General features: G+C 41.8%; 1 protein-coding gene across 9 annotated transcripts in view; it reads right to left on the bottom strand.

Moving 5' to 3' along the window:
• The window catches only part of LOC102558349 (poly(rC)-binding protein 3), a 929,340-nt gene that overhangs the window by 575,671 nt on the left and 326,475 nt on the right, over positions 1–27,194 (bottom strand). For all 9 annotated transcript variants that reach the window (XM_059728516.1, XM_019485665.2, XM_059728517.1 and 6 more), the window contains exon 2: positions 16,992–17,048. The gene's annotated coding sequence lies outside the window, so the exon portion shown is untranslated. The remainder of the gene's footprint in view (positions 1–16,991; positions 17,049–27,194) is intronic.

The following is a 27,194-nucleotide window of genomic DNA, read 5'->3' as shown; positions in this document are numbered from 1 at the left end:
GTGTGCATGTGATGGGTCTGTTGAACAAAGGAATATGCTGACAGGATAAAATATGGACAGTATGCTGACTGCAGGAAAACCAATCAATGGTACCCGGAAGTAAAGAGACATCAGAGGAGTGAGGTTGAAGGAAAGCTTAAAAGGGGGCAGCAAGAAAATTAAATGCATGTCATCATAAATCCAGCATTCAATATCTGTCTGGATTTTGTCAGCCACAAAGGTTATCCACTGACACACTCTCCTGTGCTTTTGGGAACTAATTGGCCACCATTTCTGTGAAGCAGTGAACTATCTGAATTACTGGGTGAGATCACTGTACTAAATGTCATCTTAGCAGTTTATAAATAATACACACACACATATACATGTGTTATATCAGTAAAGCTAGACTTCAGTTGAACTGATATGTGTTTTTCACATCCTATTAAGGTTCAATTGTGCTTTAAATGATCCCTTAGCACTGTCCGGTGGACAGTGATGCTAACACATCTGCTTGGTTATGTCACTGAAACTGGCTCCCCAATGAAGGCTGCAGCAGAAGCAATATCAAGAGGAGATCAACATTGAAGGACTCAAGGACCCAAGCATGCAAGACCTCCTCCACTAGTGCCTCCATGAAAAACTGGTGAATTCCAATGAACAGCAATGGGAGAATGACAGTAGTGTGTGGGGTGCTCTGAAGGTCACTGTCATCAGTGCCTGTGAAGAGAGATTTAGATTCTCTACCAGGAAACATCAAGACTGGTTTGATGAGAATGACTCTTGGATTTCCTGGTCAATAGATTGCAAGCGCAAGGCCTATTATGATTTGCAAAATTACACCAACTCCAAGCAAAGAAACTGCCAACAAGCCAAGGTAGAGGTCCAAAGGAGGACCTGTGATATGAAAAACAAATGTTTAGCAAGACAAGGCTAAGGAGAGTCAACATCTCACTGACCTCCTTCGAGTGGCCAAGGTCTGGAACGGGCTCCCAAGGGAGGTGGTGCTCTCCCCTACCCTGGGGGTCTTCAAGAGGAGGTTAGACGAGTATCTAGCTGGGGTCATTTAGACCCAGCACTCTTTCCTGCTTATGCAGGGGGTCGGACTTGATGATCTATTGAGGTCCCTTCCAACCCTAACATCTATGAATCTATGAATATGCACCATTTCTTCAGTACCACCAAAGCCATTTACGGTCTGAGCACTCGCAGACCAATTGCCTTAAGACCTAAGGATGGAGATGACCTGATCAAAAAAAGGGAAGCCATCAATGCCCACTGGAAGGAGCATTTCAAAGACCTTCTCAATTGAGACTCTGTTGTTGACAAGAGTGTTCTCAACTCCATTCCACAACACACAGTCTGAGATGATCTTGGAATTCCTCCCACCCTTGATGAGGTGAGGAAAGCCACCAAGCAGATGAAGAATGAGAAGGCATTTGGAGTGGATAGAATCCCCATGAAAATCTTCAAGAAGGGTGAAAAGAAGGGCTCACATTACAGCTTCATTTTAAGGATCTGGAATGATGAGGAAATCCCAGAAGACCTCAGGGATGCCATGATTTTGACAATCTTTAAGAAAGCCGACAAGTCTGACTGGAAACTACAGAGGGATTGCCTAGCTGATCACCACAGGAAAGATCATTGTGAGAACATTACTGAACTACATCCTTCCACTTGCTGAAATTCTCCTCCCAGCTTCTCAGTGTAGGATTAGGGCATCAAGAGACACAACTAACGTGATCTTCACAGCTCACCAACTGCAAGAGAAATGCTGCTAGATTGAGGCACCCGTGGTGAGCAACTGACTGTGCGGCCCAGCCAGGAGCATGGGAATTTAAGTGGGGTCCCAGCCTGGTTGGGTGGTGGAAGGAGTGGAGTCTAGGGGTCTCCTCCAGAGGTGTGGGGGGGCTCCCTCCCCATTTCTGTGGGGGCAGAGGCAGCTGCTGCTGTGACTCAACTCCTTCTGCAACTGGCCAGCAGGGACCCATGTGTGGGCAGCCCCAGCCCAGCTGGATCTGGGAAGATCTGGTCATTTGAGGGGCATGTGGTGGGGGTGGGCGGGGGAAGGGAGTTCCTGCCACTGGGTGCAACCTGGCAGAGGCCCCAGGGACCTGCCCCCCCCAACCTGTGCTTGGGATGAGGCGATACTGCTGTGGGCTGCCCACTGTTCCTGGAACACAGGTGGGGGAGGGGAATGGACCCCTGGGGTCTCTGCCAGGCTGCACCCAATAGTGGGAGCCCCGCCCCATGAACTCCTGAACTGTGGAGTGTCCCAGACCCGGCTGATCCTGGCCAGGGCCTGATCCAACTTTTGTGCCTTGGCTGTGCTGAGCCATGCCCACCCGGTGGCCAGACGAATGTGGCATTGGGCCCCAGCCTGGCCAGGTCTGGAAGTCTCCATGGTCCAGGGGTGCATGATGGGGGGGCGTTCCTGCCACTTCCACAGGCTGGCAGAGGCCTCAGGGGCCTGTGCCCCACTCACCTGTGCTCTGGGCGCAGTGGGAAGCCTACAGCAGCAGAAGCTTCCTCCTGGAGTACAGGTGTGTGTGTGTGGGGGGGGGGGGATGGGTTCCAGAGGCCTCCAGAGCACAGGGACACTCTGTGGTCCAGGGGAGCAGGGGTGGGGCAGGGCAGGGCAGGGGGCATGGCAGGTGGGGTGGTAGATCCTGGGGTGCCTTTTACTACTAAAAAGAGATCTTTACCATAAAAGGGTTGGAGACCACTGCTGTATGTGTGCTCACTCAGAAGCAGACCTCCTGGCAATTGTCACTATCTCTACCGAGGCATACAAAAAATGGGACTGATGCTTCACATTCAGAAGAATGAGGTTCTCCGCCAACAAGCCCCTAATGCACAGTCCCCAGCTCAGATAATCTAGATCCACAGTGAGATTCTGGAGAACACTGAGTATTTCCCTTACCTTGGAAGGCATCTCTCATAGAAGGCTGACATGAATGAAGAAATCCAACATCACCTCGAATGTGCAAATGCCTTTGGATGCCTGAAGAGACAGGTGTTCAAAGACTGTGACATAAGATCCAAAGTCAAGCTCATGGTTTATCAATCAGTCATGATCCTCACCTTGCTATATGGAGCTGAGACATGGATAATGTACAAGAGACATCTAAAGTTGTTGGAGAAGTACCATCAATGGTGCCTATGGCAGGTCCTCCAACTCTAGTGTCCTCCTGCAAGCAAACCCCTTGAGTATTGGGGGAGATGATCATTTGACATCAGCTTTGTTGGGCTGACATCTGGATGTCTGTCTCCAAGCTCCCAAAGCAAGTTTCATTCTACCAGGTCAGCCAAGGCATACACTCAAGAGGAGGGCACAGAAAGTGCTTCAGGGATGACCTAAAGACCAACTTAAAAAATGCAACATTGAAGTTAACTCATGGGAGACTATCGTCCAGGACCACCCCAAACAGAGAAAGTGTATTGTAGAGATCTTAGTACTTTGAAACTTCATGACAACAACAGGAGATACAAAAGTGGGAGTGGCAGAAACAGTATGTTGCAGACTGAAACAGTGCCACCCACCCCACACCAAAACCCATGTCTGAGCTGCAGTAGAGACTGTTGATCCTGGATAGGCCTCATCAGCCATCTTCAGACACATAGACAGGACAATCATGTAAGACAATCATCCTTGACAGAGGGATTGACAAAGAAGAAAGAAAACATTAAGAACATGCAGGCAAGAAATGGTGATGTTTTCCTCCAGTATTCATTGCTTGTATTGCTGCTTACAATGTTTTATCTTTGGCTTTTTCCATCACCAGTTCATCCCAAATACCTGGAGATACATTGCAGAATGCTTTAATCATGTTCATGTGTATGGTTACAGTTTCTTCCACATCAGCAGGTTGTGAACTGTTTGACAGACGGTATGCTTTTGACAGTGTGTCTGCCATCACTAAGTGACATCTACATTGGAACTGCAAAGTCCTATCATAATTCTGCAATTTCAGAAGTGCAATTTCATATTTACTTGAATACAAGACAGGGTTCCCACTCCCACTTAGCACAGGAAAAAAGCCCCTTGCCTTATAGTCGAATACAAGGATATCTCACTAAATACGTTGTCTTTCATTAGACTGCTGCCAAAACCAGCATGTGCTCAGCAATGGAAACCAACTATGAAGCTGATTAAATGCAGCCAACATGAGCATGTCTATAAAAACACATGGCCCACACTGGGAAAACATGCTGATGGAAACCATTACTACTGCTACTACTAATACTACTACTACTACAACACAATGACCAAAATAAACTACAATAACACAAAATTTGACAACCTCCCCAACCTTGTTCTTCTTACACCCCTTTTCATAATTAATACTAACCTCTCATAAACCACCCCCAATGCAGGAGGAAGTAACAATTTTTGTTCTGTCCCTTTTTTCTTTTGGAAGAAACACCATCGTTGTTCTTTCCTCCATCTCTTCTCTGCTTTCTCTTTCCCATCTCATCTGCATCTCGATCTACACAGTATTTCAATTCATAAATTGCCAACTCCAAACATTCTCTTCTGGAGAAAGGCACTCCCTTGACCAACAGTAGGTTTCTCACCTTCCATATCACTACTGTCACACAAAACAATATGATTCTCAGTCTCTGTGTCTCCAGTCCTTGGCCATTAACCCATACAATATCATTCCATATGTTAAGTCACAGTCCATACCACTTGCCCTCAAAAAAGTGATGCACCCCCTCCTATAACCCTTGCACACAAGGGCAGTCTCAAAATACATGCAGTACTGATTCTTTAGCCCCTAATCCCTCTCTCAGGCATGCCACTGATTTTATAAAGCTCTATTTATGCTGAATGCCCCTCACAGGAAGAATATTCTGCATCATCCTCCATATATCTGGATGTTATCCTTTCACTCTATTATCTTGCACTTATTTCCACACCTTTGCCATCTATCTTTCTGTCAGATCCCCAACTATTATTATCTTTCTTATCATATTAATTACCTTCTTACGGTCTTTCAAACAGCATAATCCCACTCCCTCAAGCTTATTTACCCTTACAAAGATTTCCAACTTCACAAAGTGTGCCGGTGGCTGCCATGCCCTCAGTTTTTTCCAATCGCCCATATTCATAGATTGTAGAGTCAGAAGGGACCCTGAAGGATCATCGTGTCTGACCCCCTGCCCCAGGCCAGAAAAGGACTGAGGCCAGATGACCCCAGTCAGGTGCCTATCTAGCTTCCTCTTCAAGACCTCCGAGTTAGGTGATAGTACCACCTCTCTTCGCAGCCCATTCCAGATTCTGGCCACCCTTACTGTGAAAAATTTCTTCCTAATGTCTAACTTGTTACTCCTAGGGGTGCCCTGATAAATAGCGCATCTCCAACTCTCTGTTGTCCTCCCTTGATAAACTTATAGGCTGCTACAAGGTCTCCCCTCAGATGTCTCTTGTGAAGGCTGAAGAGATCTAGATCTCTCAACCTCTCCTCGTAACGTTTTGTATGGAGGCCACTAGTCATATGAGTGGCCCTCCTCTGGACCCTCTCCAGATTCTCCACATCCCTCTTGAAGTGTAGCACCCAGAACTGGACACAGTACTCCAACTGCAGCCTGACTAGTGCTGTGTAGGGGGGGAGCATCACCTCCCTCGATCTGTTGGTCATGCATCTGCTAATGCATGATAAGGTGCGATTGGCTTGGCTGATGGCTTCGTTATACTGTCAGCTCATGTTCATCTTGGAGTCAACTGTGACTCCAAGATCCCTCTCAGTCATTGAGCTACTAAGGAGGTCATCCCCCAACCTATAGGTGTGCTTGGGATTCCTCCTCACTAGGTGGAGTACCTTGCATTTGTCTTTGTCATGCCCCATCTTCTTATTGTTTCTTCCTGTCAGGTAATGGCAGAAACATGCAGTCTTCCCTACCTCCTCCATTATCTGTTTACAGAACACATTTATAAAGCAAATATGAATAAAGCTTTCCAAATCTGGCATTCTCCAGCCTCCTAATTCTCAGGCTTTGTATAGCTCCATTCTGGCTATTCTCTCTCTTTTACTTCCCCCCAAAAATACATATCTGCCAGTGTACCCTTGTTATCTGTTGCCATAATGTTGGATAAACCAATCCCTTGTAAAGGATGTACCATTTTCACTGCAGGCACTTTACCCTTTAAAAATACCATTATACCACTCCACACTCTCTCACTCTTATCTCTAACTTCTCCCATGCCTTTGTTCCTTTCCCTTCAGCATCCATTGGGATTCTGAAGATCTTGATTACACCCTCTACCACCCAGAGACTGAACTTCTGTAAATTCTCCCAGCTCCCCTTACCATCAATGTACTTCTCATTTTATTTAATTTTGCCCCGACACTTTGCCATAGTCCTCAGTATACTTCCATACTATCTTGATTAATACATCTTCACCTTCTGCAAAATTCCACCCCCCCTTTCCCCAGCCTTCATTATTGCTCTGCATGTCTCTATTATACCTGTCCCAAACAGAATTCTACCAGAAGTCCATCTTTTCCCGGTGCCTTCCCTCTCTTACAAGATTCTAAACAGTCCTTCACCCCTCTCATACTTAAATTCTCCTCCAAGTTTTGTTTCTTTGCATCTTCTTTCCTTCCTTTAACCCCTTAATAAACACCTTCATTTTTCTTCCATCTGTTCGGGTAGCTTGTCATGTTTAGCTTTAGTTGCACCTGCTTGAGTAGTAAATTACAGTATTATTTGAACTTTTATATTCAGCATTATTTAACCATTGCTTAAGTTTTTGTATAGTCTCATTATTTGAACTTTTCTTTTTTTTTCATTTTGCTTGTGTCTGCATTATCAGCTAGCCTTAAGCTGCCTGTGAAAGCAAGCTCATGTTCCAGCATTATCAACATAGGCATGTGAAATGTAGGCCTTGTTACTAGCTCAAATTAGCTGAACTTGGCACTAACACTCTGAATTGGAGGGATGGCAAGATTGGATATGTTAATGACAGGTGATAAAAGGGGACAAACTGAACAATGCCCAACTGCAGAACACTTGAATTTCCCATTTTGGTGGATAGACCAAATCAGGAGTCTGGGGCATGCCCAAATTAAAACACCGGTGAAAGACCAAATTAAGATGAGTGCATGTGATGGATTTGTTAGAACAAAAGGAATATGCTGAGAGGATAAAAACATGAACAGTATGATGATCACAGGGACACCAATCAACAATACCTGGAAATGAAAAATTAGAGTAAAGTTAAAAAAGTATAAAAGGGGGGCAACAAGGAAGTTGGGTGCGTGTTGTTATCCAACAACATCTGGACTGAAAACTGGCTATTACCCACAGATGACCACCCTCTACTTTCAGCAAATAATCGGCCACCTTTTCCATGAAGTGGAATAACATGTGGGATTGGATGAGATCATTGAACTCAGTGTTGTTCTCTCTTTCTATGTAGAAACTATTAATACATTTAATGTATTAATGAAGTTAGATTTTAGTTAAGTTGAACTGTGAGGCATATTCCATTTCACTCTGGGTTGATTATGCTTTAGTGATCCTTTAGTGCCAAGTATGTATAACACATCCACTCCTCTTTTGTACAGCTCTTTATAGAACTCCACCACTGTGTCCAACACCTTCACTCTCTCTTCTACTTGGATTCTTTCCTTAGTTCTCACTGCTTTCAATTCCTTCCTTCTTTTCCTAAATTTTGTGGAAAAATACTTATACCATCCTTCTCCCTTCTCCACCCAAGGTGCTCTGATCAGTAAGATTTTGTCATTGTTTTCCTTTTGAACCATTTTTCAGTCCATTGCTGTGATAGGAATTGTAGCAGGATCAGTGACTTACCCAGGAGGATGGCTGGGGAGCAGGCAGAGAACACAGCTGCCCTGGTCACAAGGCAAACAACTCCTGGAGGCATGCTGGAGCTCCACAGGTGTGCCAAAGCTCATTGGACAAGCTCTAGCCACATAAGGCTTTTGCCCCAGTGATGGGGGAGCTGACAAGCCTAGAAAGGGCTGGCACCAGAAATAAAAAGCCTGCAGGCAAAACACTAAGTGTGAGGGAGGACCTTTGTGAGGGAACATGTGGTTGTGTTTACGGGCTGCCAGGGGGTGGAGCAACAGAGGGAGCTGAAAGTTTCAGGAGGGATACTGGCTGCAGCTACCCAGCCTGGCTAGCTATGGGGATTGGAAGGACAACAAGAGGACTAAGAGCCTGGAAGAAGAAGCTGGCAGCAGCAGCCTAGCACAGCTGAAAGGCCCGTAAGGTATGAGCAAAGAAAGTATTCTTAAAGAGGCAGTGTTCTTTTCTTTTTCTTCTGAAAACATTGACTGCAGGGCGAGGTCCTGGATAGGGGAGACCCTCACCTAAGACAGTGGTCTAGGTATTCTTGGGCTCTGCCAGGGGACTGTAAGCAGGTTTTCATTTTGGTCTTCAACCCAGTGTGAGACTCTTTAAGGACATGACCTGATGTGTTAATTATGTGGATTAGGAGGGCTGAGGAATAGCCCAAGTTGGAGAGCACTGAACCCTGGCTTGGAGAGGAAATCTGAAGTGGTAAATTCACTTTGTGCTAGAAGCGGTATTTTTTGAGGACAGACATTTTGCCTGGTTTATTTCCTTTTCATGCCTTTTAGGAGCCAACCCCTAAAGAATAATAGCTCAACTTATCAAATGGAAACAAGGGAACAGGGTGTAGGAGAGGTGGAGCCCTGCAGAAGAACCCTGTCAAAAAATCCATGATGGAGATCTGATCACAGCCACATAGAAATCAGGTGTAGTTTCCTATTTCTCAAACTGACATCAAAGTTGTAGTGGGCGAAGAGCAGTGGGTGAATATGAATTGTGGCTGTCTGGTGCTCAGAGGGATGCAAGCACAGATATGATACATCACACATGGACAGTCATTTTACATCTTCCAGTTCTTCTTTCACTGATACTCCTCTTATCACCTGCTTTAATAAACCCTGCTTCCTTGCCTGCAGTTGTTCCACCCACTTCTTCACCTCTCTGCAACCAATATTTCTACAGTTCCACATATTCTTGACAGGTCATCTCATCTTGTAATAATTTAACTTCCATATCCCTTTTCCCCTACCTTCATTTTTTTTTAAAACTCACTTCCATCCTTAGCATCCAGTGGTCTCTGAAGGTCACATCCAAGATCCCCTTCTTTCCAATCCCTAGCCCACATGATGTTAGTATAAAAATCAATCCTTGACACTTGTCTCCCACTTGATTCCATCCTTATAATCACCTTCTCATCAGCCCATACATTCTTTAAACCTCCTTTTATTATATTAATCAGTACCTTTGACAAGCTGTCTTGCTCTCCTTCCCCTCTATCCCCTCTCCTATCCCCATCCTCAATAATGCAACTGAAATCCCACACCAGAATTTGCTGCTTGTCTGCCTACATACATCTCTAATTTCTTAAATAGCGCTGTCTTTCCTTCTCTTTCTATTGGTGCATATATATTAAAAATCTCTAACACTTTCTTTTCAGACTCCATCACCATCCATTGCAGTCTCCCTTCCACAATCACTTGCACTTACTGCACTTCCACTTCATCACTCTTGAGCACAACTGTGACTCCAGCCACTTTGTTTGCATCTGATCCTACCCACCACGATGGTCCCCATCACCATCTCTCTACAAAACGCTTGTAACCCCTCCCCCATAGGATTCCACACTCCTGTAAACATATTATGCTTGCTGTTACCCCACTTGATATTGGCATAATCTATCCCACCTCTTCTTCAATAACATACAACTGACATTTATAGATACAATACACAAAGTCATGCTTGTCCATTTAAATTTTGCATCTCTACCACTTTATGAATCTTCTATGCTGCTGCTTGACACCAATATACTTTGCCAGTTATTTTATTGCTTTAAGATTTAAGAAAGGGTGCCCTTTCCCCTCTCTATTAGACCTAGATCACATTATCTCCTATGAGCTTTTCATTAACCTGTCCCCCTCCCCGTCTCTCTCCATCTTCCTTCTTTCTAAACTTCATAACACATGATTTCTCTCTTTTCCCACTTTGGTTCTCTTCCTCTCTTTCCTGCTACATCTTCACTCTTCCTTCTTCCTCCTGTATCATTCTCTCCTCATTCCCTTTGTCCTCTGTCTCAAAATTACTTGTTCCACGTACCTTTCCTTCTGTTCCCTCCTCTGTTGCCAACTGTACCACTTCACCTACTGAAATTTCACTCTCTTCCTCCCCATGCTGTTCCATTCTCCAAGAACTCCTCCTGCTTTTCTATCACAGTGAGCTGTCACTATCCCCCCAGCTCTTCTGGCATCAATCCAGGCAGTATACCAGGCCTCTACCCAGTCACTATACTTGATCTTAGCCAAAAGTGGCTGAGAAGGTGTGCCACTGGTGGGAACCTACCACAGAGATAGGTTTGTGCAGCTCACCTAAATAAAACATACTGCAGTGCCCATTGAGTGCAGTCCTCCTCACCCCCAATTCATTTTAAAGTCAAAGTGAGCCAATATACTGTATACATTTTGACTTCCTCTTCACTCCCACAGCTGAGCCATGCCTTTCTTTCCCATTTCCAGTGATCCTTGTTTTTTATAAGCCTCAAATGCCTAGCAAACATCATGAAATGGGCTCCAGGCAGTTCACCCAGAATCCCTGTTGCCCCTCTCTTAGACTGTTCCATATGATGAGTGTGACACCACCCTCCTGAGGTAAAGCCAGACCAGGTTGCCCTGCACCTCATCTGCATGAAATTTTTTGGAGCATCCTAGGACTCGTGACAAGAACGTCTGGTTCCAGCCATGAGTGGAAACTAATTAGCACATGGATCCTTTGTGGTGGATACACATACATACTGAGCAATGATGATCTGTGGGCTTGACATGCTGTTGACTCTGGTGGGGCCTAGCCCAGTGAACTATGTGCTAAATCATAAGCCTTTGGCTTTTGACCAATATGATACATAGTTTGTACTACATAAGTAGGTGTCAAAGTGCTGCTCAAAAGTGTGTTTGTGGAGTACCTGTGCTAAAACATGTAGCAGTTTCAGAAAAGGTAACATGCATCAATTTTTCATTAATTAAATTCATGGGTACTATGCAAAATGCTACACCCATGTTTAATTTCAAGGTTGTTTTCAAATTTGCTCTTCACTTCTATGTGCTCAGAGTGAGCATAGGGCTACCTGACCTTCCAGACTTATTTTCCCTGCTGTAGCAGTGGGAGGAGGACAAAATCAAGGTAAAGTATCCAATAATTAGATTATATAATTGGAAAATTATAGCAAATGTATACATTTTCCATATATAGAATCTAATTAATGGGGGGGTCATCTTATATTTATGGTCACCTTCTATCTGTGTAAATACATTAATTGTGGTGTCCTTGGTGGTGCATCTCCAAGTCATTTTTTAAATATTTCAATCAGTGGTTTGTGATCTATTTCTGTAGCAAATCTCTGACCATATAGTAAGTCTTGGAATCTTGTACATCTATAATCCAGGCCAAGAGTCTCTTTCTCAGGTTGTGCATATAATTTTTCTGTAGCTGTCACAGCCCTCGATACGAGACTGGCAACCAATCATAGAGAACAAATGTACTAGAACATGACAATGGTCTAGTACTGCTGCCAATCGATCTTTTGAGGCATCTGTGGAGAGTTTAATTTTTTTAATGGGTCAAAGACTTGTAGCACTGGGTCTAATGTCAACATGTGTTTTAGATCATTACATTCACTTTCATACTCAGGCATCCAGACCAATTCTGTGCCTTTGCATTCACTGAGTTGTACAAGCTGATAGTTAGGAATAAATTTGCTGACATAATTCAACATTCCTAGAAATCTCTGAATTCCTTTATCTTTAGATTTTAACATGTTCAGTATTGCCTAAACCTTTGAGTTTTCAGTAATATTTCCTTTGAGGTCAGTTGTTCATCCAAATATGTTATTTCTGCTGTCTGAAACTGACATTTGTCCTTACTCAGTTTGAAGTCATTAACTCTTGCAATAGCCAGCACTCTTCTCAGTCATTCTTGATGTTCAAGAGCACTACTGCCCCATATTATTAAGGCCACAATATAGACCATCACACCTGCTAGACCCTCTAGCTTCTGGCTGACTGTGTGGTGAAATATTTCTAGATCAGAGCACATTCCAAATGGTAGCCTTACGCAGCAGTATCTTCCAAACGGGATGTTGAAAGTGCAGATCTTCGAGCTCTCACTGTCCAAAGGAATCTCCCAAAATCCTGCTGATATTTCTAATTTGTGGAAAAATTTGGCTCCTGCCATCTGTGACAATAGTTCACTTTTTGTGGAAGTGTTCTCTTCTGTGTTTTTGTTCAACTCCTTTCGGCCTATACACAGATGTAGTCTCCTTCCCTTCTTCTGTACAATTACCAGCGAATGGACCCAGTCTGTTGGTTCTTCTCTTCTCCCAATGACACCATTTACTGTTATGTTTTGTAGCTCTTCTTTTCTCTTTTTCTTAAGACATGTGGGACTTCTTGTGTGGCATGTATTACTAGCTTTACATCTTCTCTCAATGGTATGTTATACGATATTGGGAGGCACCCATTCTCTGCAAAAACATCTTCATATGATGCTATTAGTGTTCAACCTCTATGGCATACAGCCTCTTATTAAAATCAAGTGCTTCACATGTGTACAAGCCAGAAATTCATTGCTTTGCTCTGTGAACCACCACAAATTCTTCTTCTATTATTTTACCTTTGTATCTCAGTGTATGAGTTCACACTCCTAACAATGGAATGGTCCCTCTATTATAGCCTTTCAAAGACACTTTAAACTCTCTTACTTTTAAGAGTCCTTTGTGCCTCTCTTTCAGTTTCTGTGATTACATTTGCTTGTGTCCCAGTATCTGTCTTATAGATAACAAGTGCTGTTTGCCTGCATTTTAATTCTTTTGAGCCTTTGGGCTCTTTTCAAATCATTAGGAACAGCTTTTCTTCTTCATTTAAATCTGCTTCTTCACTTACTGTATATACATTCCTACTTTCTCTGCACGCTTTAGCATAGTAGTTTAGTTTATTATAGTGTCTATATTTTCTCCAAATGCTGGGCACTTTTGATAGTGATGCTGGTTTTCACATTGCTGACATTGTTTATTACTTCTCACATGATTCTGCTTGCTCAACTTAATTTGGGTGGACTTTTCTTTTGCTGGTTTAGTGATGGCACTTAAAATCATTTCTTGTATGTCTTCCTATAGGCTTTTTTTACTTGTGTTTCTGCTTGTTCTTCAGTTTGGCATATACATATTGCCTTTTCTAATGTCAGGTCCCTTTCTCTCTGTAATTGCTCACAGACTTTACTGTAACATTCCTGGTCTTTAATGAGAGAATCTGTAGGTGTTCCATATTCAAAGGACAAGTTTTAGGTCTGTGACAAACTCTTCCACTGGTTCCTCTTTCTTTTGTTCTCATCCTGAACATCTCTCTCATAAGTAATATTTTTCCTGGAACATAAATGATCCTCAAACATTTTTATTTTTCTGCAAGGTTTTCTCCTCCTCCACTTCCTTCTCTGTATGGTAGGCATTATACACGTCCAGTGCTTCATTGTCTGCAACTGCTCCAATTTATCTGCCCTTGTGGCTTACATATACAGCCAAAATTGCTATTTGAATCTTTTCCAGGCATTTTCAGCATTCCCCTTGATTCTCAAGTGCTGGGGTTGGGGAAGGGGGCAGGATTATTTTCAGTTTCCCAGATTCTGTAGCAACTCTTTCACTGGGTCTTCAAGCACATTGTACCTTCCAGTTCTGATACCATGTAGTATCTGGAGGCTTATAATTCAGAAATAAACCTTTATTATATACTTACATTTCTGTACAGCTATTTACAGTACAGAGGGAACAGTTTGCTGCTGCTTTTGTGGCTGGCCTGTTCCTGTTCTGCCACCTGAAAGTGGCTGCTGGCCTCACCAGACTGTCTCCTGGGAAGTCATACTTCCTGGCCACTTTGTGAATCCAGGAGGACTTACTCAAGGTCACAGCAAGGAACTGACATTTTCTGAAGGGTGCCATGAGTCTAAAAGGACTGGAAATCATTGACAAACAAATGAGAAAAATGCCTGTTCTGTAACACCTCGGCAACATTTGACAACCCCCTTCACTATGCCAGTGTTTCTATCTTCCAGAGCCCCATGTCAGTCTATCTACTTTATGACTTTACCTTCTGTGCCTCTCGTCCCTTGTGCTCCTTCTAAGATACAGAATGGATGAAGATTGGGAACTAAGCATCACAGGAGTTAAGAAGGTAGCAGAGATGTGGGGCCTGTCCAAACCAAGGAACAGAGAAAGGAATTCCACTTTGTTTTTAATTATACTCCCCCCCCCCCCCCCCCCAGCCTTCTCTCTCTTTAAAATGTCTTGGTCTAACCAGTCTATTCCTCCCTCAGCTCCTCTCTCTCACTGTGTGTAATTTAACTCAAGATTTTTCACGTATAGACAAGAAAAGGAGAAAGAACATTGTATTGATGGAAAGAAGTAAAAGTTTAACAAGAAAACAATGCCCTAAGGATTTGAAATCAGTATTTTTTTAAATAAATAGAAAGATTATATGTATTTGTTTCTCTCTCATCCAAGAAGCTATTCATTTTCTCCAGCAGCATACAACCCAAATAATTTCACAGAATTTCAATCACTTGAACTAATCTCACTGAGGTTACATGAGGTATACCTCAGGCCAAGTCTGACCCATTTTATTTAATACCTATGGGGATTTATGCATTTAAATTAGGCAACAAGTGATGAGTGTCTAGAATGCAACAAAAATACACAGACATTTTAAAAAAAATATCTAAACCAGTGGGGGCCAACTTTTTTCCCAGGTGTGCCACAAATTAGCTCCTCACCTTCCCTAAGCACTACTCTGATCCCTTCCTTTGCCCAATCTGCTGCTATGCTTCCTCCTTCCTTCCTTGTTCTCACTGCCCAATCTGCTACTTTGCTTTTTGCTCCTTCCTCGATCTGCCAGGTGCCATATGCAAAAGCTGCCCATGCTGCAGGTTGGCCATCCCTGACTTAAATATTTCTGTTGCCTAGATTATATGTAGATCAATATATAAGGAAAAAGCAAAGCAGCAAAAGACAGACTGAATTTTCTGTATAGAACCAAAGGAACTAGAGCTGTTAGTGGTCGTGTCTGTTTACACAAGATACTTTACCGAGCAGTAGATTAATCTACTGCATAGTAAAGCATCAACTTCTATACATGTAGGTGCTTACTGTGCAGTAAATTAAACTACTGCGCAGCAAATTTACTATCTGCATATGCAGTTAGTAAATTTAACGTGAAGTAAGTTTACTGTGCAGGAAAGCCAACTACCATTAATTGCACATGTAGATGCACCCAGTATGTGACAAAGCCTATGTAAACTCAAGAGAAGACTGTTTGGAAGTACTGTCTGTGAAGCTGCCTATACGCATGCTGGTTCATGTTCTAATTAATCGAGTCTGTTCCACATTCATGTTAATCAAGTCCGCTCCATGTTCTAATTAGAATGCTCTAGCAATGCCTCAGTGTCATGTGTATTAAGCTCCCCCATGTTTCAAAATGGCTTTGGGGGCACTTTAACTAAACCTCATTGACTGAGCTTTCATTAAAATGTCCAATGGCTATTTTGAAACATGGGTGAAGGCTTAATATGTGTGACAATGAGGCATTTTAAATTTGAGCAGTTCTCCAGGAGCTGGTTTAATGAACTTCTACCCCCTCTTCCCACCTCTGAGCATGTGTATAGGTAGTCTGCAATTCCAGAGATTTATCCTGATGTTTAGTCCTAGACAGACAGCAATGATATTTTCCCTCCTATGCTCCTACATGTATTATCAATAGAAAACCTGTAATTTGCATCAGGGATGTATATTTTGTACAGATAAAAAAAACCAACAAAAACCCCCCAATCTTCAGAGCCCTTCAACTCAAAACAATGGAGGCTATAAATCAGAATTCCTAGAGGGCTTGAAGCTGGACTTGGGAAGATGATAAACTAAAAGCTATTTACCTTTTCCACCTCTCTTTTCTGGCCACGTTCTAAGACACTTTCACCACAAAGTTCTACTCAAATTTATTTGCCAGACAAACTCTGTCAAAATGAAATTGTTTTCTCCCACAATTCATCTGTTTGAGTGACATAGCAGGAATCTCTCAAGAACTCAAAGTACCAGGCTGCTTCTGACCACCACGGCCTGTCAACTAATTATTTTCACAGTGGCTGGCACCACCACAAACCATTTCTAGAACTGCATCCCGTGACCAAATTTAATCGTGTCAAATTATTCTGGTCTGTTACTCCAGAGCTGAAGAAGTGACACATGTTCAGGTTAAGTAAGATTCTAGCTGGACCATGGCACTGTTCCATGGCCGTGAGGATAAAGAAATCTGTAACTATAAATTCTAAGAATTAAACAACTGCCCTGGGTTGTAGAGTTCAACAACAGTACAATATAAAATTCCATCCATCCTTTCACCTCTCATTTTTCTCCTGGCTACATGCTTGGATACATTATTTTCAATATTTCTTGTCTGAAGCACAAGCTGAAAGGGTAAGTAGAAAACAGTATAAAGGACAAACAGTGTGGGTAAAAAAATTAACCTCATTGGCAGCATTACTACGTCCAAAGAAATTGTTATTACTTTACAAGTACACATACTGCATGTCAACTATAGCGGCTCTTCTGAATGTAACTGAGTTGAATTGAAGTTTTTGCTTTAATTTATTTCAACAGTAGGGTAAACTAAAACCATTTTTCATCTATCCTTTGGTGTCTATAACAGCTGGCCAAACAGTTTAATAATAATTATAATAAAATTACTGTTTTTGCTATGTAACTAAAAAAAAAATGTTCCAAGTTCTCTTTTTTTAGTTTCACCAGCTATAAATCCAAAGCAACTCACATGAAGTCTGTAGATTTATTTGAGATCTGCACCAGTATAACTGAAAGCATGATTTGCTGTGTAATCAGTACTTGTCAACGATGTAATAAAAATAAAACAGAACTGAAATCAACTTACCTATGGCATCAGATCGTCATGCACTACAACTCCTTCTCACTTGCAAGGAAGCCTGACCTGTAGAAGATGAAACAATTAGTTTTCACTTCTAACAAAACATGAATCTTAGTTCATAAAAGCTTAGAACATTAAAAAACAGAAAGCTTTTCTTCAGAAAAGCCTGACACAGAAAACTGAACCTCTTAAAGGTCTGTGCTGTTCTCCGCTACAGATGCCTGCCTTGAAGTACTTTAATACAGTAAAATATGCATTAATAATATAGAACTGCAAACCAATAGAGCTCGTCTTGCACTTTTACTCATAAAGAACATCCTCTGAGGTCAAAGGAACTTTTGTCAGAATTGAGATCACAGTACAACGACCTAAGAGTACTCTAGGGAGATGGATAAGTGTCTAAAACCCATTTGTACACCTAAGTTTGTTGGATGCTCTTGGAAAATACCTCTCCTAAAAGTTAAGAAAGCGTGGTAAGCAATCATTTCTTGTAGGAGTGTCCATACAAATGGAACACGCTGACTTAATGTAGGTAATTGACTACAATTCCATCGCCCCCGCTAACACTGCAGAATTCTGGTATTCACAAAAAAGCAGAGTTAATCTTAATGTGAATAATAGCCTTCAGTAGTGCTGAGCTATTTCTCTTCACTTCTTTCTGTCATTGCCTTCTTTCACTTATGACCATTTCATTTAATAACTACTCTCAAAAAAGGAAAAGGAAGGATGAGGAAGCAAGATGGAGGATGGAAATAAAGAGACTTATTCTATTAGATCCATCTCACCCATGTCTCCAAAACCCATGGATGGTTAGTACTTGAACTTAATTATAGTTATAAATGGGAATGGATAAAAAACATAGGGCTGGCTCTCCACTGCATTTTTTCAGTTTTATATCGGTATAGTTTGGCTGAAAATTGCTGCATTTGTGTAAAATAAGAAACAACAACCAGAAAAAACAACAACAAAAAACAAGCCACATATTTTCTAAATAGCAAGCAGAAAAGATGCCTGTCATGCATATGCATGAAGCCCACCACTACCATTAACACTGCTATTGAAAGTAGGATCAAGTTACATTTCAACTTCCTGTCATAGTAGTGAAAAAAATAATTTTTGCCCTCTTGGTTATGCACTTTGGAACATACAATCCTACTGTACAGAGTTACGTTTCTCTGAAAAGTGTAGGGTGTTCTGTATTCACTGTTTATGAAATTAGGGAGCGGACCAGCAATTGTTGCCCTGTACTGTTACACTGATTCCACTTAACTGAAGCAAAAAAAATCCCATTTCCAGGATAGCTAAGGAGAGGTGTAAGAATGAGGACTGTGGCAAAACCCATGTAGCAAGTCCTTTTTAATTCTGTTTATCCCACATTAATTCCAGCTTGTCTTTTTGGAAACTCCCCAGGTTCTGATTTTCACAGTGTTTAGGGCAGAAAGTTAAACTACCTCCTTTTTTTTTTTTTTTGCTTTACTTTTCCTTGCAGGATTCACAGGGCATTAATTTGTTTTTCTTACACATCCCAAACTCCATTTGATTTTACTACGAATACAAAGGGAGCAATAAAATTCAGGCATGGACTCTTCTTTAATAAAATTATTTCTTGGGGCTTTCATAACACCTGTCATCTGAAGCACTACAAGCATTTTACAGAAGTGAGTAATGGTATTAATCACAGTATTATCATTGATATTTATATCCCATCTTTCCTAGGTGTTCACCAAGACTCAAGATGAACATTTTTCTTACTTTTGATTCTATAATATCTTTAGGAATATTACTTCTTATAGCTCTCTCTCTCTTTGTAGTGTCATTTTAATCTTGATTTGCTTTTCACTTCAGTGGAAGGTATATAACTCAATCTTCTCCTTATTTTAATATTAGAAATAAAAAAAAATTAACAACCTATTCAAGCAACCATACATATGGCCATTTAGATAACATTTATCTTCCAAATTCACACAGTGTGCTTGGCTTGCAGATAATTTTCCATTTTTAAATTTCAAAGTTTAGACTTTCTCCATAAGCAGAATTCAAATATCATTTACTTTCTTGATAAACACAGAGTTCAAGTCAATCTTAATTTCCCCACAACTAACTGAAAGACAGGCCTAATCCCAGCATATTATACATCATTACACATATCAAGGATGGGAAATTACATGGATGAATACTATCCTGCATGTCCAGTTCTTGGATTGTCTGAAAAACAGGGAATAATTATCTTCAGGAAAGATGTTAAAGGAAACTATATCTTCAAGTCAACATAATTAGAAGAATGTATAGAAGACAAAGCAAAAGTACATCCAATTTCTGAAAGGTTACATAAAGGAATTATTTAGTTGAGTAATGGAAACTATTTATGTAACGGAAGGTTGTGTTGTCTCTTTCTAAGGCATTTTGGTTAGGGACAGCAATTACACATTAACAAGTGTAAGTGATCAGAAACCAGTTCACATCTGTAACACAAAAGAAATTCAGCGCACATAACCTGCTTTCAAAATGGCCAAAACCGGCTCTGGATGGATGTAGTATCAGACAACTTGACTGATTTAGGTTAAATCAGTTTATTGAACTTCTGTCCAAGATCCCCTCCAGATTCATGTTAACTCACAGTTCACCAGCATCCCAGGATGCTTTGCATCTCCTCTGCAACCCCTTCCCCCCTCCCCACGCCCCACAGGATAGGTGGGCTAGCCTTAGCCCAAGCTGTTTGCTTCAGCTGAGCAGGGAGGCATGCTCTAGCAGGCATGTGGCTGCATTTCCAAAATCAAAAGTGAGTGTCTGTTCTTTTGCTTATTGGTTCAATCTATGCAGCTTAGACTAACCTGTAAAGATTCAATCAATTTAGCCTTGGGGGTTTTGACTATTAGGGTTGTCAAAAGCTGTGCAAAGCTTCAGTCCCCGATCTGATTTAGCAGAGATTCAGCCTGATTCAGTGGCCGAATCTCCAAATCCAAATTGAATCAGAGGACCCTTTAATCTCTCTGAATCAAATCGGAACCCTCCAAATTGATTCAGAGAGATTTGGACATAGAGACAGCTTTAAATATTTTTTCTATATACCTCTAGGTAGCAGGGGCTCGTGAGTGCTGTGATACTGGGGTGCATGGAGCATCCCACAGAAGCATGGGGGGCAGGAGACCTGGAAGTGGACCAGAAGTGGACCCTGGCTTGGTGACTGGTGCCTCCTGGGTCAGGGGGGGCACCCGGGGTCCCCCTGTTGCTGACTGCCAAGCTGGGGTGGTCCCAGTGTGTTCCCTGGCAGACCCAAGAGTGAACCGGAAGCACTTCCAGTCCACTTCCAGGTTCACTGCCAAGCACATGGAGGACCCCCATGTCCTCCATGGGGATGCTCCATGTGCCCCAGCATCACAGCATTTACAAGCTGTGACTGCTACCTTAAGGTATGTAGAAAAAATCTGAAAGTTGTGTCTGTATCCGAATCACTGATTCTCCGAATCAGCATTGAGTCTGCAGATTCAGATTAGGCCAAACTGAATCAGGGACAGTGATCTGAATCAATGAATCAAATCACTACCCCGATTCGGGCTGAATCCAAATCGAATAGGGCCCGCTTCACACACCCCTACTGTCTGTACTTAGCCTTTAGGTTTAAAGTGAAATAACAGCAGCTGTGTAATAATTTACATTAAGTAAAATAAAGACACACAAACACTTACTCAAAGTTATCATTATGATACACAATGTAAGGGCCCTGCATTCTAAACACAGGAAATAACTGAGGACCCAGCTATCACCTTGCCCATGAAAACAGGGTAAATGAATCATCTGTTCCACCCCAATGTAGAATATTCTGTAAGCAAAGAATCCTTGCAATGAACTAAGCAAACCAGGAGCTGTTGGCCAAGAGGAGAATGCATATATTGCACACCCTGCCTTCTTTTCAGCCTCATGGAAAAGGCATATAGCCTATGTGCTCTTGGACAGGACATATGATTTTTCTGTAGACTTCACTATCTCCAGTTGGAATTCCCCCTTAGGAGGCTTCCAAGGGAGAGAGATACAATGAGGGAAAACGATGGTTGTAAAATTCCCACTAAACTGTGCAGCATGGCAGACACCACTGCGTATGTGTATGTATGTCCATGAGAGAGAACTGCTTTAGTCTCATCCCATATGGGAAAACAAAAAACACCTTATTAAATACTATCAGTTACTGTTGGATGATAATGTTGAGTAAACTATAAATTAAGGCTGCTTGTAGGTGTGAAACACCCCCCTAAAAAGGGCACTTTACTTTAAAGTACATGCTCCCATGCCAAGCCCAGTGCATGCCCAGAAGAGGCAGCACCTTAACTGAACTCAGCTTTCCCAACATCTGTGTAGATCAGGCACTTTAGTAGGGCTTTTTTGGCACTTTTCTCTAATAGCTGATTGACTTAGCTTTAGATAAAAGTGCCAAAAAACCAAGTTGAAGTACCCAATTTCTATAGATGCTGTGGAGCCAGGTCCAACTAATTCACTGCTGTTTCCAGTAAAGCGTGAGGTTTTTTGGGTTTTTGTTATTTTGTTATTTTGGATTTTTTTTTTAAGTGTCTGCAAGCAGCCTAAGAGTCAAACCAGAGAGAATGCCCTAGGGTAATTTTATTGCATACCATACAAGTTGACTGACTTAACCTCTGGGTTTACCTAGATGCAAGATCTAGGCTCTGCTCTTTTTTTTCCCTACCCCTGAAATGACAGAAGTGTTAGATAAAACATTCATTTCTCCTTTTTTATCCAATACACCAGGAGGTATTATTAAATTATTTGGAGGGAAAAGAAAGGATAGCATTTCAGAGCAGGTACCATACTTAACATAGCTTTGTGCTTCTTTTTATAACAGGATTCAATGTACTTAAAAGGTGACAGGTTGATGTCCCAGGAGACTCGATTGCTCTGTTTACCCATTGAAAATACATGGCACAGGCAGAAGCAATGTAAGCTTTCCCCATGCTGCTCACAGCTAAAGGGCCTCATCTATATGCCGAGTCAAAGAGATTTCACTCACCCTAGTCCATTTAGATTATCACTGTTCTGCTGTTGCCAGTTAGCAAGTTTCAGAATGTGGACATTTGTTTGTGAAGAACTGAACAAGTACAACCAAGCTTATCCCTTAAGGCAGAAAGTTAAATACAGTTATGGTATTTGGCCACTAATGATTTAACCCTGCACCCTCTTAATTTGTGGGCTTAAATCTCTACTATGTGTACTACGTGGAGTCATATTTACTTATGTGTATATAAATAAGGTCGCAGAAATGATGGTGTTAATTTGATACAGTTTTACCATCATTTAACATAGAAGAATGCATAAGGTGCTAAAGGATCAGTCTAAGAAAAATCTCCATTCGTTTTACAATCTAGAACAAAAATAATCTTGTAAATAATGAACAAATTTGGCACTTTATTCAAATCAGAGATGTTCAACTGCTGACCCACAGTTCCTGGCAGCTGCACCTACAGCTGCCTCGCAGCAAGAAAGAAACCAAGCATCTAAAAACTGTATGCAGCTTATGCGGGGTACTGGGGACAGGGGAGAGGACTAGGGAAAGAAAGGGGGCACTGCCACAGCCTGCACAAGGGGCAAAAGGAGCAATGTGCCACATGCTACCAATAGGGAGTGAGGGACCCACATGCAGCCAGTCCATCCCATGCAGTATAGAGAAACCTGGCTGGCTGCCCCCACAGCTTACAGCTCACACAGTGTTCAGGCTGGTGGCCACATGCAGATAGCTCCCCAGCCACACCACAGTTGGATAGCCCTAATTCAAATCAATTTACCAACATGTGGACCTTTTGGCTAGGGACAGACATTCAAAAAGTGTGTGTCTGAACTGATTCAATCTTCAATCTTTGCAGGTTAGTCTAACCTGGCTAGGCTGAACATCTCCTCTGGACTGAAGAAATGCAGGCACATGCCTGCAGCAGCTCAGGCTAGAGGCCAGGGGCGCTAGAGCAGCTTTCTCTTCCCTTCCACAGTCCTGAGCTAAAGGGTGTATGGCCAGGCACCGGCAGGATGCTCTGATTAGGGAGAGAATTCCCGCCCCTGCTTCTCTTGACCAGCCCAGCAGGGAGTTGATAATAACACAGCATTTATCAGCTTTGGTATCAGCATTTAATCACCCAATCAGAAAACAAAAGCCTCTCTCATTAGTTCAGGCTCTTCTTAAACACATTTTTCCAAGGAAGGAACAGAGGGACATTACCAGGTGACCTGCAGTCCCCTGTGGTAAAGTGGTAGAATCCTTGTCTACCACACAGGAGACCTGGGTTTGATTCCCAGACGCTTATACAACTACAGCTATGGGGGCACCAAACACCCAGACTCAGTCTGGTCTTTGGATTCTGTCTCAGTGACCTAAAGGGAGGATAGAAGGTTTGGGGAGCCTCCACTCCTACAAACATTCCTGCCTAGGTATATGCATCGAAGGTCTGGGTGGCCCTTATGCATACACCATGATCCAGGAGGATCAACAGTTGCCATCAGCTGATCTGTTCATTAGTTCCAAAAAGCCCTAAGCGTACCCTGTCCTGTCTGCCTTACACAGACACCTCTCAGCATTAGCTAGCATACCACATGCTGGCTACCATCAGTGCTGTGGGAAGAAAAGAGAGGGGGAATCACGGGGTGGGGTGGGCAGGAGAAGCCAGGCAGATCCTGCTGTGCTTGCAGTCTCTGCTAGAGCTCCAGCCAGGGAGCAGAGGTGAGGGGACAGCCCAGCTCTCTGGAGCAGAGCCCCACCTAGGGCTGCAAAGCATCTGGAATGCTGGGGGAACTTTGGTTTAAGTTAAACCGGGAAGAGGTCTGGGACGACATTGCATAAACTGGTTTGAGCCAAATCAGTTAATTCTGATACTACATTCAACCAGGTTTATCTCAAACTGGTTTCAGCCATTTTCAAACTGGTTTATGTGCACTAAACATCTGTTCTGTTACAGGGTTAAACGAGTTTCTGACCACTTAAACCAGTTTATGTGTAATGTCTGTCCCTAGCTTTTGTGACATCACATAGTCAACTAGTCCAGCTCCCTTCTCAGGGCAGAGTTATCCTTGACTAAGCCATCCCATATGTAGATAAGAATGTTTTATCTCCAAGTTGTGAAAAGACAGAAAATTTCTCAAGTTTTGCTGTGACAGCTGGAACTCCCTAACTCACAATCACGATCAGGAGAATTCTTGCTATCGATATTTGGGGGAATTAAGGAAGTAACAAGCCTCATTCTTCTTTTAAAAAGTTGGTTTGCAAAATTTAGCTCTATCTGAAACACCCAAAACTAAAATGAAAATGCAGCTGATAAAATGAACATATCTCAGGTAAAATGAATTAGCCAACTGCATTTTAGATATAACTGCAACAGCTCATACCTTGCTAAGATTTCCATAATGTCCCCTGAAAATTGTTATTACACAGTCTGATTTGTGGAGTAGCAAGATGCAAATGCTGTTGTATTTTTTAATAAAAATGCTGGAGTTTTTCATCAGTTTGGCAGTGTAGGACTATTGAGGTCAGCAGCAATGCTCTATAGTGAGGATATCAAAAGGAGAGGGAGAACAGTGCAGCAGTGTTGTGAGAGATCATTTTTCTAAGTAGAGACATGTTACATCTATCTAGCAGTCACCTTTTTCTATCAGTCAGAATTGCCACATATCATATAAGCAAAGGATGCCATTTGAAAAAATATTGAAAAAAGAAAAAATTGTGGGAATGAAACTAATGGACTTTTAGGAAGCATTTTAAAAGGCAGAACATTTAAAAGTCCAATGTGGATTGAGAAGTCACACAAAAGCTGATCTATTACATGTGGGTCAGATATTCTGTACTGTTGAGCTACAATTTTTACTTCTAAATAGTCATGCTGAGATATGAGATTTGCAGGCACTTTCTATAGCATTTTCTGGTTATTTATATTGGTGTTTTGTAGTCATAAATAGAAAGAATAAGGCAGCTGAAGCTGTGGATGCTCAGCCCTTGGAAAAAGTTGGACAATTTTCAGACGTGCCTAATCATAAACTGAGATGCCAAAGTTTTGGCAGACAAATTTTTTAAGTTTGCTTGTCATTTTATATACCTCCTCATGAAATCTGCCTATGAATTGCTTAACTCTGCAGTTCCTTTCTCTATATCCAAAAAAATCATGGGAAGAGAGGACAAATTATTCTGAGAACATATTTTTTAAATGAAGTAATGGTTGAATGTATACAAGATATTTATAGAATGGAACACATCAGAAGGGCAGGTAAAAGTGGTGATGGGAAAAGTATGCTAAGTTATAGCAGAAATCTAGTGAATCCTTATTGCATTAAAAGAATTATGGAAATTTAAGAGGTTAACATATTAAAAAATTAATCAATGACATGAAAGAACTCTACCCATATTTCATGATTGTTAGAGGAACTTTGCTCGTCAGATCTCAACATCCATAATCAGAGATACAAGGGCAGGCTTTTTTGCCTTACAAACTGAACATACAAGTAAAATCATAGAAAATGATATCTTGAATAAAGGCAAAAGCCTCAGTCCTGCTGCTCCCTTTGAGCAACTTCACTTACCACTGTCAACTAAATCCAATATTGTTTCTGACAGCTTTAAATCTCTGTATTCTATTTTGGTGAATAAATGCCACTACATATTTAGCTATTCTGGAGCAAAGCTTTTATTTTTTGTATAAATAAATCTGTATTTAATGAGCCTTGAAAGAGATGATTGCTAAATAACAGCCTGCCGCATTCAAGCTCAACTGCCTCCAATTATATTGTTTATAATTATATAATTGTACAAAATACTGTGTGTCCAACGGTCTCTCGCTGTTTTATTACAGCACAACACTACAGCCCTGATGTAAATCACCTTTCCATTTTCAGTCAGCCACTTACATTTTGCCTACTCAGCCAACACAAATGCATGAGAAGTTGCACTTTTAAGTGTGGTATACTTCAAGCAAGGTTGCAAGGCTCAGCAGCAGGTAGCAATCCAAAGTCAAGAGGGAGGGAAGTCAAGAGAGAGTGAGGATTTGTTAATTTGTCACATATAGAATAATAATAAAATAGGGTTAGAAGGGTCCTCAGTAGCCTATGTAGTACTCAACACAGGATTCCTGTCTAAACCATCTCATCCAAGTATTTGTCTAACCTGCTCTTAAATATCTCCAAGAGTAGTGATTTCACAACCTCTCTAGTAATCTGTTCCAACGCTTAACTCCATAGTGAGAAATTTCTTTGCAATAGCCAACCTAAATCTTCCTTTTTGCAATTTAAGATTTATTTCTTGCCCTGTCCTCTATCTGTCACTGTCCTCTTTCTAGATATGTAGTGCTCAAAAGAAGATATTTGTAAACCCATACCTTCACTAGAGTAAATCTTGTGGGCACCTGATTTAGCATTTTTTACCTACCAAAAACTCCCCATAGGCTCATAGCATGCAGAGTAAAACAAATGGTATTGTTCTCATTGATACACTATGTGGATAAGCAGCATGTGGAAATTACTAGAAAACTCATCAGCCATTCCACTGTTAGCCTTTTATCTGAAGCATACCACCTCCTCTCTTTTTTTAGTCGGAGATGTTTTTATACCGTATCCCATATTTTTACATAATAATCTGAGTTTTAGTCAACAGTCTAGTATGCTGACATTTCAACACATATATATATTTTTAAGTACTCATCTTGGATGATCCAAGACACATGGAAGCCAATAACAAAACTCCCTTTTTGATTCCAATAGCTGGAAGATTTCACACCCTTAGCATTATCTCTCAGAGGAGTAATTAGCTGTGTTAGTCTTCAAGTCAGTCAGAAGGGAGGTGTAACAAGTGCTGGTCTCAAGGGTGGTTGCAATGCCCCCTGGTGGCTGCTTAGCCGTTGCCAACCTGGCTCCCTTTGTGCACTTTCCCATTGACTCGCCTATCATGCCTTGATGTTATTAACTTTGAAGAGGAAGGCAGCCCCAGAGTTTCCCAAACCTGATCTCACTCTTAAGACCACCAGTGTCCATGGTCATTGCCTTAAGGCAGGCAGGCAAAATACAGCCCGCGGGCCTGCCAGGCAGTTCTATCGGCTGTAGGGCCCCTAAAAAAAATAGAAAATTAATATTTATCTGCCCCTGGCTGCCTGTCATAGATGACAGGATCCAGGGGCAGTAGGACCCAGGGGGAGCCAGTGGCAGCACTAAGCCCCAGCAAGTCCAGCCCGGCTGCCACCC

The sequence above is a fragment of the Alligator mississippiensis genome, chromosome 5 (genome assembly GCF_030867095.1).
Source record: "Alligator mississippiensis isolate rAllMis1 chromosome 5, rAllMis1, whole genome shotgun sequence".
In the NCBI taxonomy this organism is placed as follows: Eukaryota; Metazoa; Chordata; order Crocodylia; family Alligatoridae; genus Alligator; species Alligator mississippiensis.
Note: the sequence above shows the minus strand (reverse complement) of the source record. Positions and strands in the feature narration are given on the sequence as shown.